The sequence below is a fragment of the Bidens hawaiensis genome, unplaced genomic scaffold, assembly GCF_021521415.1.
Source record: "Bidens hawaiensis isolate Kalapana, Puna unplaced genomic scaffold, B.hawaiensis_p1.1 tig00011228_1, whole genome shotgun sequence".
In the NCBI taxonomy this organism is placed as follows: Eukaryota; Viridiplantae; Streptophyta; class Magnoliopsida; order Asterales; family Asteraceae; genus Bidens; species Bidens hawaiensis.
In genome coordinates this window covers 637032-649715 of record NW_027491873.1, presented here as the reverse complement: position 1 = coordinate 649715, position 12684 = coordinate 637032, and the positions used below count along the sequence as shown (strand labels likewise).

The following is a 12684-nucleotide window of genomic DNA, read 5'->3' as shown; positions in this document are numbered from 1 at the left end:
AAGAAAATGCAATAAATTAATGTGAAAAGCCATAATTCAAATAGGTAGCATGTTTCCAGTGTATTACTTGAATGAAAAATAGATTATTAAGTAATTGAACAAAAAACATATTGTAATGAACATCTGCAATGTGTCCATTTTCCGCACTACACCAGCCCAAATTAAACAATCTACTCATATGTTGCTTTTAACCGAAATCGTACGATTTTACCACCATGAAGTAGAGATTGAGAATCAAAAGCACTCATGAACATAATCATATATATAAACACAAGACATGACAAAAAGTTGATTTGAATATAAAGCAACCGCGCTTATTACACGAAATCCTTTAATACAAAAAAACTGAGCTGAAATTTATTAAAGTCAAGGCGTTTGAATATGATTTCTTTTGTTTTTCAACAGAACAACCATCAAAAGAGCAACAAAGATTTGATTGTGTCAAATTTAAAACATAATTAAACACAAAGAATGTCATTCAAAACAACTAGAAACCAACAACTCTGTAACAAAAAAATGAGACTAGAAAGTAACATGTGCACAGATCAAACAAGTTTATGAGAAATAAGAAAAGCCCAATATGACAGGTGAACAAACTGAATATATAAATTTAACAAAAGAAATGCTCCATTCTCTCCAGTTTCTGCCCCAAATTAAACAATTTACAGAACACGTTCTTATTGAAACTAGGGTTATGCATACCTTCAAAACATTTGAATTGAACTAACATTGAAATCAGAAACTGAAAAAACGACAGATGCTCGTGGGGTTTTGTTTTAGGTCTGCATTTTCAATGTTTCAGTTTTATCTTACAAATTGTTAAACAAACATAAAAGGGGCAAAGGACAATGAAATCGAGATGGGTGTTAAAATTAAAGGAAGTCGTTACCTGTGGAAGTACTGGATTGCAGGTTCAACAATGGCAGGTGGGAACGGATGGAGAGGAATAAGGGAAATAAGGGTTTAGTGTAGAAGAAACAATCGATGGGAAGAAGATGACCAATTTGTAGAAGACACGATCGATGGGAAAATTAGGGTTAGAAGGATAAAAGGAAATATGAGAAACAAGGGATTTAGTTAGATTTAATCAAAACTACTACGTAGTTTTTATAACTTTTGCATCTAACTTAGGTGTATGACAACCTTATATTCACTATCCCCATATATATATATATATGTATATATATAAGGGGGTGTTTGGGATTCCTTATTTTATCTCCTTATAATTTTTCATTAAGTTAATAAGTTACAAAAGTGTAACTTATGGAACTTTTCCTCTCACAATATAAGCATTCCCAAACACTTTATTACTTTTCAAGAAGTTAATAAGTTATAAGTTGGTAAAAATAAGCAATCCCAAACACCCCCTAAGTTATAGTTATCTAAGAAAAGTTCACTATTCATAACATCAACAAGTAATTTTCTTACACATGGCCAATGGACATAAATTTCAACATTAACGGTTGAAAGTAATATTTGTTTGTGATTTCCCCTTAACCTTTTTCATTTGTGATATTATTTGCCCCCATATGTAATCTGCTTTCTTTCACATATTTCAAAAACCATAAGAAATAGAGTTACGATGATAGTGCACATCTCTAAAAACCATACCATATGTATCGAGTTCGGGTTGGGTATAGAACCGGGTACACTAAAATCACGTATTTGAATACCTTATTTCTAGGTATTGAAAAAACTCTATTTGCGGGCTTTTTCTGTTTTTTTTTGTATAGATTAGACTTTTTAAGGGGTTTCACTTTTTAGGGGTATTTTCAGGTATTTTTCGGGTATTTTAAAAACCCGGTTGGTTATTGGAGAAACTGATTCCGGGTATGGAACCGGTTTCAGTTTTTGGGTATTACGGGTATAAATCGGGTCCGGATACTGGTACGGGTTTTGGTACTGAAATGCATACCCTATCCGTACCCTACGGGTGTGGTCGGTATGGGTTCAAATATTAAAAATCCGGGTATTAAAACCCGGTTTCGAGTATTTTTCATGTCTGATTTCGGGTTCAGGTTTTTTTTCACCTCTACCTCTACCTCTAGTTAGTAGCACTACAGGTCTACAAGTCTTAATTGTCTTAATGGGACTTCAAAATTATTCTAAATGGGCCGACTTAAAATAATGGGCTTGAAGCCTCACATGGGTTGTAACAAACAAAAAGAATAAAGAAAATGGAGCTTAATGAGTTGAGAAGGAAGAGCATTGGCCCATGAGAAGTGGGCTTCGAACGCAAATAATAATTTCGGGTTGACCAAGTGGGCCGTGCGAGTTGAAAGAGAGACAATAAATATTAGACAGAATTACAGAAATTGTCCTTTTTGTTTACCCCAAATTTCACTGGTGGTCCTTTATCTTTCAAATTGATGTTTATTATCCTTTACATTTTAAAAAGTAGCACATTTTGTCCTTTAGGCCTAACCCAGTTAAAAAATCTCGTTAGGTCATGTCGCGTGCTTCTCACGTGGGGGTATTTCTGTCATTTCAAGTCCTTTATGATTTCCCCCCATTAAAAACCTAATTCCACCCCCGATCATTCCCAATTCCACTCCCATCGTCCTTCGTCTCCTGTAATTTAGGGTTTAACCACCAAATTGTTGATCGTCGACCAGGCATACGGTAATGGGTGATTCAGGCTGGTACATACGAGAAACAGTTGAAGATGTGGACCTCGACGAAGTATACGGTAATGTTTCATATCCAATTTCGATTTCTAACCCTAGTTTATGAACTTTCTGATTAACTTCTCAAAATTGTGTTTTTTCAGCTTTATATCCAAGTATTTTTAGCATATGCTTGCATTCTGGTGGTAGGTTAAGATCACCTCCAAACCGCACGTATGTTGGAGGTAAGACAACATTTGTGGACTTAATCGACATAGACAAGTTTTCAATTCATGAGCTTGATATAATGCTGGATATGTTAGGCTATAATGGGAAAATTCCAATGTATTACCGGTTCTTGCATCCTGAAAAGAACTTAGACAATGGTCTTGAACACCTAAGTTCTGACCAAGATCGTCTGAACTTGGCTAAACATGTGGAAGAGCATAAGCTCATCCATGTTTATACTAGTCATGGGATAAATAACATAAAAGCTCTTTTTACCTCACCAACAAAGACTTTTACTATTGAAGAGATTGATGAACCTAGACCATATGCTCTTGTGCCCTTAAAATTAAACTTAGATGAGAATGTAGGTCAATCTAGTGGGGCTGGGCAAGGGCAATCTAATGGGGCTGGGCAAGGGCAATCTAGTGGGGCTGGGGAATACAGTGGGGATGTGCATGATGATATAGGTGTTGAAGTTGGACTTGATGTGCATGATGATATAAGGGTTGAAGTTGGAAATGAACAGAAAATGGATTTGGGGGAGGATGTAATAGACAATGACAAGTTTCTAAGTGGGTCAGAGTCAGATGGGAATGAAACAAGCTCAAGGAAACACATTTCACATGGTATAAGAAAATCAAATGAAAACATTGCAAACTTTTACCTAGGTCAGATTTTTGGAACAAAGGAGGAGGCCAGGAAGCTTATTAGAAAACATGCAGTTGAAACTAGAAGGTTAATTAAAATCACCAAAGATGATCACATTAGGGTTAGGGCAGTTTGTACTGGTTCTAATCCAGATTTTTAAGTTGATGATGGTGGGGTGCATGCTTCTAAAGGGAAGAAAACCAAAGACAAAGGTGCAAGTGGTAAAAATTAAAAAAGCAAGGGGGGCGGTTATGAAAAAAGGAAAACCTAAAGGTGGGGGAGGGGGGGGACAGGAGCAGAAAGCAATGTTGGTGGGAGGGGGAGCTTGTATCAGGTGTGGGAGCATTGGCCATAATGTGAGGACCTACACAGGCCCACTTAAGAAGAAGGGGAAAAAGGCAACTTAATATGGTTCTTGTGCTTGTTTAGATAAGTTGGTTTAGTATTTTGAACTTGTTTAATATGGTTTCTGTTTATGGTTATGTATTTTGGAACTTGTGGGGATCACTTGACTGTGCTTGGTAATGGTTGTTGTGTCTTTTGAACTAATGATCTTAATGTTAGCTAAATTATGAAGTAAGTGTTAAGTTTTTAGTTTTGGTTTTGGTGTGTTGCGTGTAGTGTATTAGGTTGACTTGAGTTTTTGAGTAAATTAGGTTGTAGTGTTGTAAGGCCCCGTTGCCGGTGCCCGACTTTGGACGTTGGATTTACTCATAAACACAGTTCTGAACATCAGAATTAATTAGAACATTCGCGGAACATTGAAACTTTCATAAAACATTACATATAAATTCATAACTTGTCTTAAAATAAACATTCTTGTCTTTCAAAATATCATAACATTAAACATAAACGTCTTAAGTCTTCAGATGTCAGACTCTTATTTTTCTGCCATGTGCCATCGCTCAAGCCAGCTGTCTCATTCTACTCACCTGCTTGCATACTAAAAGTCAGCTACGCTGAGTGAGTTCTAGTTAATCAGGTAACATACAATACGTTCATTACTTCATACTTTCGCACATGCTTTATATCCTCATACTTCATGCATCGTATATATTCTTACCTTCATACTTTATTCTAAATTCTACTTTACATTATTCTATTCTGTCTCGAATATTATTAGGGTCCGGTCCCTTTTTCTGCCTTGAGTATTATTATGGCTCAGTCCCTTTTCTGCCTCGAGATTATAAAGGGCTCGGTCCCTTTTCTACCTTGAGTATTATTAGGGCTCAGTCCCTTTTCTGCCTTGAGTATTATTAGGGCTCAGTCCCTTTCTTTTGTACCTGGCTACCTCTTACATTCATTCATAACATGCGTACATATCATTCATACATTATACATAACATTATACCATAATCATAACTTGACAATACGTGCAATATCCGAAGATCGTTCACATACCGACAAGCGGTCAATCCTACCTTTCACATAATTCACATAAGGCATACACTTATCTCTTAGAATAAGTGTATTAACAAATCACATCGCGTATGCAGACAACCCCGAAAACATAACAAGGAATGGGGCTAGAAACTCACATGAATGCGGTTGCGTTCACCGTTTACAGTTATTCCCCTCTTTAGCTGTGCATGACTAACTGTATAACAATTACGCGTATTAATTACTATTACTATCCATATCGTATTTCTAGTCCAATTATAACCCTCAACGGACGGGGGTCCGGGGGCAGCGCCCCTGGCAGCGGGGTCTAGGGACGGCAGCCCCTAGCAGGGTCCAAGAGGTAGAGCCCTTGGCTGGGGTCGAGCTGTAGTAACACATTTTCCATTAGGATTTTAAATTATTATTTAATTCGCTAACTTAAAAGTTCAAGGGCTTATTTGTAATTTATTCATTCTTTTCTAAGTCCAGGGACTGTTCTGTCATTCTTTCAAAGTTCTAGTTCGCTATTTAGTCCTTAACGAATGGGAGTTCATAGCGAATTAACTATTATAACGAATCTGGCTTTGTAACGAATCAAGCATTATAACGAACTTGTCCTTATGATGAATTTGACCCTATCACGAACTGATCCATATAGCGAATCGGACCTTAATGAACTGATCCTTATACGAACTAGACCTTAGCGAATTGGGCTAGTTCGTCGTTCTTTTCCTTAACGAATCAACGCTAATTCGTCAGATTCCCGATAACGAGTTAGGGTTAAGTCAGGGAATGTCAGAACATTCCCTGACATCCCCCTTAACCTCGTACCTACTTTTTCGGCGCCGCCTTTCCGACGCCGTCGCCGGAAACCGCGGATTCGTCGAAAAAAACGAGTTTTAACTCGTTTTTCACCGTTTTTCGTCCCGTTGGATCCAGATCTGAGCTAGGGTGATCCCTAAGCCCATCTTAGGTTCGGTTTATACCCGATTCCATCCGTATCTCGTGACTTAAACGGTTTAACGGTGTCGGCTCGTCGTTTCGTGACCATATCTAACGGGTTTAAGCTCATACAATATTATACTTTCATTACCTTGGATCGGGATCGGTTTTTCCTTGATGATTTCGGCTAGAGAGAGAAGGAAACTAGAGAGAGATCTTAAGTGTGCGTTTTGGTGGTGTATGGAATATGTGTGAAATGAGTGATTAAATAGGAATTATGACTTATATAATTATGGATCACGGGCTTAAACCCCTGGTCTTTTCCTTCTTTCCTTTTAACCCAAGTCCATAACTCTTATCCATTTAACCCGACACAAGTCCGACTCAAAATAACTAATAATTTATTTATTTAATAAACGAGAAACGGGATGTTACAAGTGTATTGTGTGTTTAGGTGTGCAGTCAACCATGGTCATATATGAGTTTTGGTTGTGGTGTATTGTGCGTCGTGTATTAGGTTGACTTGAGTTTTTGAGTAAATTAGGTTGTAGTGTATTGTGTGTTTAGGTGTGCAGTCAACCATGGTCATATATGAGTTTTGGTTGTGGTGTATTGTGTGTAGTGTATTAGGTTGACTTGAGTTTTTGAGTAAATTAGGTTGTAGTGTATTGTGTGTTTAGGTGTGCAGTCAACCATGGTCATATAGTGTTGAAGTATGTTTGACTATGTGCAGTCAAATATGGTCATATTCTGTTGAAGTTTGATTTTGTATGGTCATATTGGATAAACATCTTGTATGGTTATATTGGATAAACATCTTGTATGTGCAGTCAACTATGATCATATTGTGCACATACAAACATATGTGCATAAGTTGACACTAGCATTAGGATATAAAAGTTGATACATTACATCATTTTGACAATTACAAAATACGTGCATATTTGCACTTACAACTGGCCTACCTAACAAACTAAAACAACAACATTGTACTTGCATCAAAAGAACATAACGTAAGAAATAAACGTATCCAGCTAACAACCAACATCTTCTTCAGATTCTTTGCATTGGATTCACTTGCAGTCAGTTTACCTTCACAACTTTTAAGAGCATCTTCAAGTTTGTTCTTTGCCCTAATCAAACCAGGAATGATGTCTGTGCATCTCTCACACCTTTGATCAAACCAACCAATGAATTCACATCTTGAATCCTGGGTTTCGACATAAAAAACCTGATTTCAGACCACTATCATTCAAACCTTTGATCGAACAAACGAAATCATTACCTGGTCCGGACAAGAGTAGAAACAGCGACCTGGGTTCTTGGGTGTCCATGACGTGGGGATGATTGACTCTTTACCACATTTGCAGAAAACCATGAAGAATCGAATTTGGGATGGATTTGGGGAAGAATCGAATTTCGGATTTGGGGATTCTGAGAACCCTAATTTTTCCTATTGAACGAACGGGGGAAATCGATGCGTGGAATTGGGTTTTTAATGGGGGAAATCATAAAGGACTTGAAATGACGGAAATACCCCCACGTGAGAAGCACGTGACAAGACTTAACGGGATTTTTAACTGGGTTAGGCCTAAAGGACAAAAGGTGTTACTTTTTAAAACGTAAAGGATAATAAACATCATATTGAAAGGTAAAGGACCACTAGTGAAATTTGGAGTAAACATAAAGGACAATTTCTGTAATTTTGTCTAAATATTATGTGTTTTCAAGTTGATATTAGAGCAAGATAAGGGTTGGACCCTTGAAACCCGGTCACCTGACTCTTAAAACCCGAATAAATAATATGGGTCGGTTAAAGGGTATTTAAATTTCTTTTTAATGTATTTATCTAGTAAATGGGTCAAAGGTTTGAAAAAGGGTCGGACCCTTGAAACCCGGTTACCTGACTCTTAAAACCCTTAATTAGACCCGAATAAATAAACATGGGTCGGTTAAAGGGTATTCAAATTTCACTTTAAAGGGTAAAAGGGTTTCAAGGGTCCGACCCTTTTTCAAACTCTTGACCCATTTACTATATAGATACATCAAATTCACGATTAATATGAAATTTATGAGATGTTTGTATTTCATATAGGATTCTCAGAAATTTCCAACTACTAAGAAAAATAAAAATAAAGGGTCATAATACTGAATGGAAACATATATTGAAAATTACTAAATTGTTCTCTACAACTAATTTGCGAAATGAATATTGTTTGCATCAGTTCAAATGATTGATAAACTTTCGAAGTTAGACTTTAACATGTTATTAAATGAAAGTATAATTGTTCTAGGATTAAAGTCATTTATGAGATATGCAACTAGTAAATGCAGAAAAAAGAGATGTGATTACTGTCTTATAGGGTTGGACCCTTGAAACCCTTATTTATACCCGACCTTTTTATTGGTTATAGTGTAGGGTCTCGGGTCCACGTTTCTTCCTAAAAGGGTAAAGGGTCCGGGTAGGGTATCAGGTAAAAGGGTCAGGTCTTACCCTTTGAACAATCCTATCCCAAAGTCATACTCGTAAAGCCCATCCCAAACCCGTCAAGTATCTATCTAGTTTTGTCAATTTATAACTAGTCAAGTACATCGGAAAAGTAACTATTAATTAATTACAAAAAAATATAATTATAATTATTATTAAATGTTACGAATAAGTAATCAGTCACAACAAATAATTGTTACAAACAAGTTTTACTGAATACTTAATGCTCAAAGTTTCGTATGATACATCTAGTTCTAACAAAAACTACAAGAAAAAAATATACAATTTCACCAAAAATTAATAAACTTTAAGGTATATTGTATGTCGGGTCACTTGGTTCATAATTAGAAGAAGACGATTTTTACGATAAAAGTATTGATTAATCGGTTAAGTTATTTCCGGTTATTATAAAATAGTTAACTAAAACCAAACCAAAAACTCAATTATTCAAAAAATAAAAAAAGTAACTATCAGTTTTTTGGTTAATTCGGTTTTATGTTCGTCCTAATAAAATGAAATCATTTTTAATCGGAGTGTTTGGCCACAACCGAATTGTTCATATGAAATCATCATCATCATCATCATCATCATCATCATCGTACTCAGTATATCCCACCAATAGCAATGCTATGGTAGGGTCTGAGGAGGGTAAGATGTAGACAGCCTTACCTCTATCCCATAGGGATATAGAGACTGCTTCCGGTGAGACCCCCGGCTCGATAGTAGTTTTGCATCAAGCCTTGGACATAAGGCACATAGCACTCAATCATCGGGACACCGGCTGATTGGTGCATGTGCCCTTGTCTTTCGGCTATCAACGCCACCACATGATGCCTGATTAACCTTCCGCCACTTTTAACGTTATTTTCATTAGATTAGTAAAATAATGTCAAAATTAGTGCAATTTTACTTTTGCCCACCTGAGGGTTCAGGCATATATACATTATATGCGCGCACCGCAAGCAGGGCGTCATTGTTCATATGAAATCATTATTTTAATTAGAACCCTAAAACCGGACCGTACTTAACAGCCTCACAGCCCAAAACCCTAGCCAACTCGCTATATATATGCCGCCGCTTGCTTCTCCTTCAAACATTGCGGCTCAACCTCTTCTAGCTTCCTTCATATTTTCACACTATTTTTATCTCTATCTTTCTCTTACCTATGCAATTTTGTTTTTCGTGAATATGATGATTCTTATTGTCGCCCCAGTCTTACGAGCTACGTTAATATTCGTTGTTCTCTGGTGATAGACATATCAATTGATAATCTGATTCATCATTTTTGTTTTTCAATTTTTAATTTGTGAGCTAGGATTGAAGTGATGATTTATTTTACCCAATTTCGTCTGCACTGTTGTATGATGATCTATAATACATGCACTACCATCTGATCAATCCTTCGTAAAATTATTATTGCAATCGATGATGCAAATATTTATTTTAAACTGATGTTTATCTGTGATTAACTTTAAATTATCACCATCTTTCGGCTGAGATTGCATCAAAAAGTGTTTTTTTAATTAAATTATTAAGTTTTAATGCCTTTGGTATCTGATGTCTGGACCTAATTAATGTTCTAGACATCTCGTTTAACGGGCAGAGAGTGATGAAAACAGGCTTGCGACACGGTTTGCTGATATATTCCAAAGCTTACTGTTACTTATATAATTCTGTTCACATTTTTAGTTTTTATTTTATATTAATATAGTTTTGTTATTATTGTTGTGTTGGAAGTTTAAAATGGGGAATCAGATGATGGGATTGCTTTTACAGTAATCAAACCATGATGCGGACCGATAAAGCTTTCATTAGCTTTTGTGGATAAAAATTTGGTTTCTGATGGTTCCTCTGTTACTGATGTTTTATAAACTTGTTCTTTTTTTACATTTTTTTTGTTTTGATAATGCTATAAACAAAAATTAAGTTGCTTTTGAAAACATGTTAAATTGTTGGTGCTACTGATATACGTGTTTGTAATTTTAAAAACATGTTAATGCTTGTATTTTATACTTTTAGAAGCTTCTGCAAAGCAGAATCACAAGTGTTCATAAGATCGTTTGCAATGCAGAATGAAAACTTGAAAATTATTTGCCACACGTTCGAATGGAAGTTGGAAAAGATTGTGTATATTAACTGGTTACAACCTGAAAACTTGAAAAGCATTTGTTTAATCAAAGACGCTGTATCAAATTTTAAAAGGGGTGATTTTAAATGTATTTAAGAATTTTGAGTCCATATTTGAATTTTGAAATAATTGAACTGTTCATTTTTATCTGAATGTATTTGAATTCAATTGGGACGTATCTAATTGTATTTGAATTATCCTAAGATGAATCCTTGTAGGAGTTGCCAAAGCCAGCGCCATGGCTACATTAACAGAAACGATGCTGGGTCAAACGAAGTGTGGCGACTCCCATGATATCATTAAGGGCTCAAAAGTTTGGAATTGTTCCTCCCTAACTATTGGAACTAGGTGTCGGCAAGAAACAGAGAAAATTGATCGAAGACCGAAAAATTGAATTGAAACAAAAGCTAACGGTTTTGATTTATTATGTTTTTGTAAAAACTGAATTAATGGTTTGGTGTTTTGCATATCTCAAAAACTGATTGCATTTCTAGATTTTTATTTAAAGTATTTTTTAAAAATTTAATATATGCAACTCAAGTTTTTTAGGTTTAATGTATAATCGTCGTTTGGTATCAACAAAATTATTTCTACGTAGATTTGTTTTTTTCGTCAATTTTTTTTGTGGCCTAAAGATTTCAAGGCTCAATGGATAAACCTGAAACCAAACCGAAACCTAAACCAAAAAACCAAAATCGAAAAACCAATATTGAACGGTTTTAAATATAAGGTAGACTTTCCCTTACAGGTCATGTATTAGAGAGTAGCTCTTCTTCCGCCATGATCTTCAAGATGAACTTCACTTTCTCATCTATGATCTTCCACTTGTGTATGGACCCCATTCGTATCGATTCTTGGTTAAGTTGTCTCTAATTCGGTAACAATATTTTGATGGTCTTGCCCTTGCAAGTATTAACTCATGCACGTAGTTTATGTGGTGTAATTTTGGCTGTAAAACTTCTTGACACCACTAACAAATTGAAAATCAACAATCTGGTTATTCAGTTCATCTTTTAGATCTTAATATTGGGCTCTTCACTGAGATTTGCGTCTTCTGTTGCTTACTCTTTAAACTGCACAGGATCTCTTGATTTGACGAAGGCGCACAAATTATGATCTAGCATTGTTGGTGGATTAGATTGTCTTCACCAGTCTTTGTCTTAGATAAAAGCTTCACCAAGCTCTGTTATCATATGTTGAATCAGAGACCTTAGATACAATTTTTCAGACCCCGCCTGGATCGACCTGGACGTCTTACCGGGTCAAAGGTCGGACCGATCCGAGAGGGCGGACCGATGTTTATATACCATTTATGCAAAAACTTATCAATTTATTGACTAAATGTAAACTATTGAGGTTGAGGGGTTAGAGTGTTAAAATGACCAAAGATATATTGTTTCCCTCGTAACCCTAGATGTTCATCACACCCCCAATGCTTTTAACATACACAATTTTGGTCTAGATTTGCTTCGCTTTTGGTCTAGATTTGCTTCGCTTTTGGTTCTACATGGCCGATTTGCTCCAATTTTGACCTAATTTACACCTACCATGTTCGATTTGGGGTTCGATTACCCCGAGTTTTACCGATTTTGACTATTTTCTTCTCTCAACATTGGTCTTGTGTGTTATATTTGTGTTATATGGATCTGATTAAGAATAAACTAAAAGTGCCGGTTCACCCGTCAGGTCTGACCGTCACTCGCAAAATCTGGCCGATCCAATATAAAACGGGTTATATATCATGACCCGGTCCAGTATCAGCATCGGGTCCCGATTGAACTAGTCCGGGCCGAGTTTCAAAACCCCAAAATCATATCATTGCACAAACTTGTGTCTTTTTACAAACTAATAAATCTAAAAATAATTGCAGGGTTGCATAAAACATTGGCCCATTCTACCTCCTTATCTATACTATAAATATTACACCAAATAATGGCAAATTAAGACATCCATTTTTATGTAGTTTACAACACTTAAAGCATAAGGTACATGTGTTAGTAAGGGTAAACATGTCTTTTAAATACAATTCATTATACTTACAAGTTTGGTCTCTCATATTTAATCATATTATGTTTTTAATTTAACTTGTAAACTAACTTCCCATCCATGATTTTTAAACGACTATAGCTTTTTCATACGTTAATATTTTTTATAAACAAATTGCATCATAAAAACGAACATTTTATTCTCTTTAATTTGGATATGATATTGTTGTAATTTTTTTTCATTTTAAATAAATTAATATGTTACGTAGGGGTGTTTAG

The 12684-nt window shown here is 35.8% G+C and overlaps 4 non-coding genes across 4 annotated transcripts; all 4 read left to right on the top strand.

Moving 5' to 3' along the window:
• Positions 1-9476: 9476 nt before the first annotated feature.
• Positions 9477-9570, top strand: LOC143537579 (small nucleolar RNA U31b). The gene has a single exon (XR_013136086.1). It is a non-coding gene; the product is annotated as a small nucleolar RNA U31b (small nucleolar RNA).
• Positions 9571-9607: 37 nt separating this feature from the next.
• LOC143537576 (small nucleolar RNA Z195/SNORD33/SNORD32 family) lies at positions 9608-9692 on the top strand. The gene has a single exon (XR_013136082.1). It is a non-coding gene; the product is annotated as a small nucleolar RNA Z195/SNORD33/SNORD32 family (small nucleolar RNA).
• Positions 9693-9709: 17 nt separating this feature from the next.
• LOC143537577 (small nucleolar RNA Z196/R39/R59 family) lies at positions 9710-9796 on the top strand. Its single transcript, XR_013136083.1, has one exon. It is a non-coding gene; the product is annotated as a small nucleolar RNA Z196/R39/R59 family (small nucleolar RNA).
• Positions 9797-9831: 35 nt separating this feature from the next.
• On the top strand, positions 9832-9977 carry LOC143537578 (small nucleolar RNA F1/F2/snoR5a). The gene has a single exon (XR_013136084.1). It is a non-coding gene; the product is annotated as a small nucleolar RNA F1/F2/snoR5a (small nucleolar RNA).
• Positions 9978-12684: the final 2707 nt, after the last annotated feature.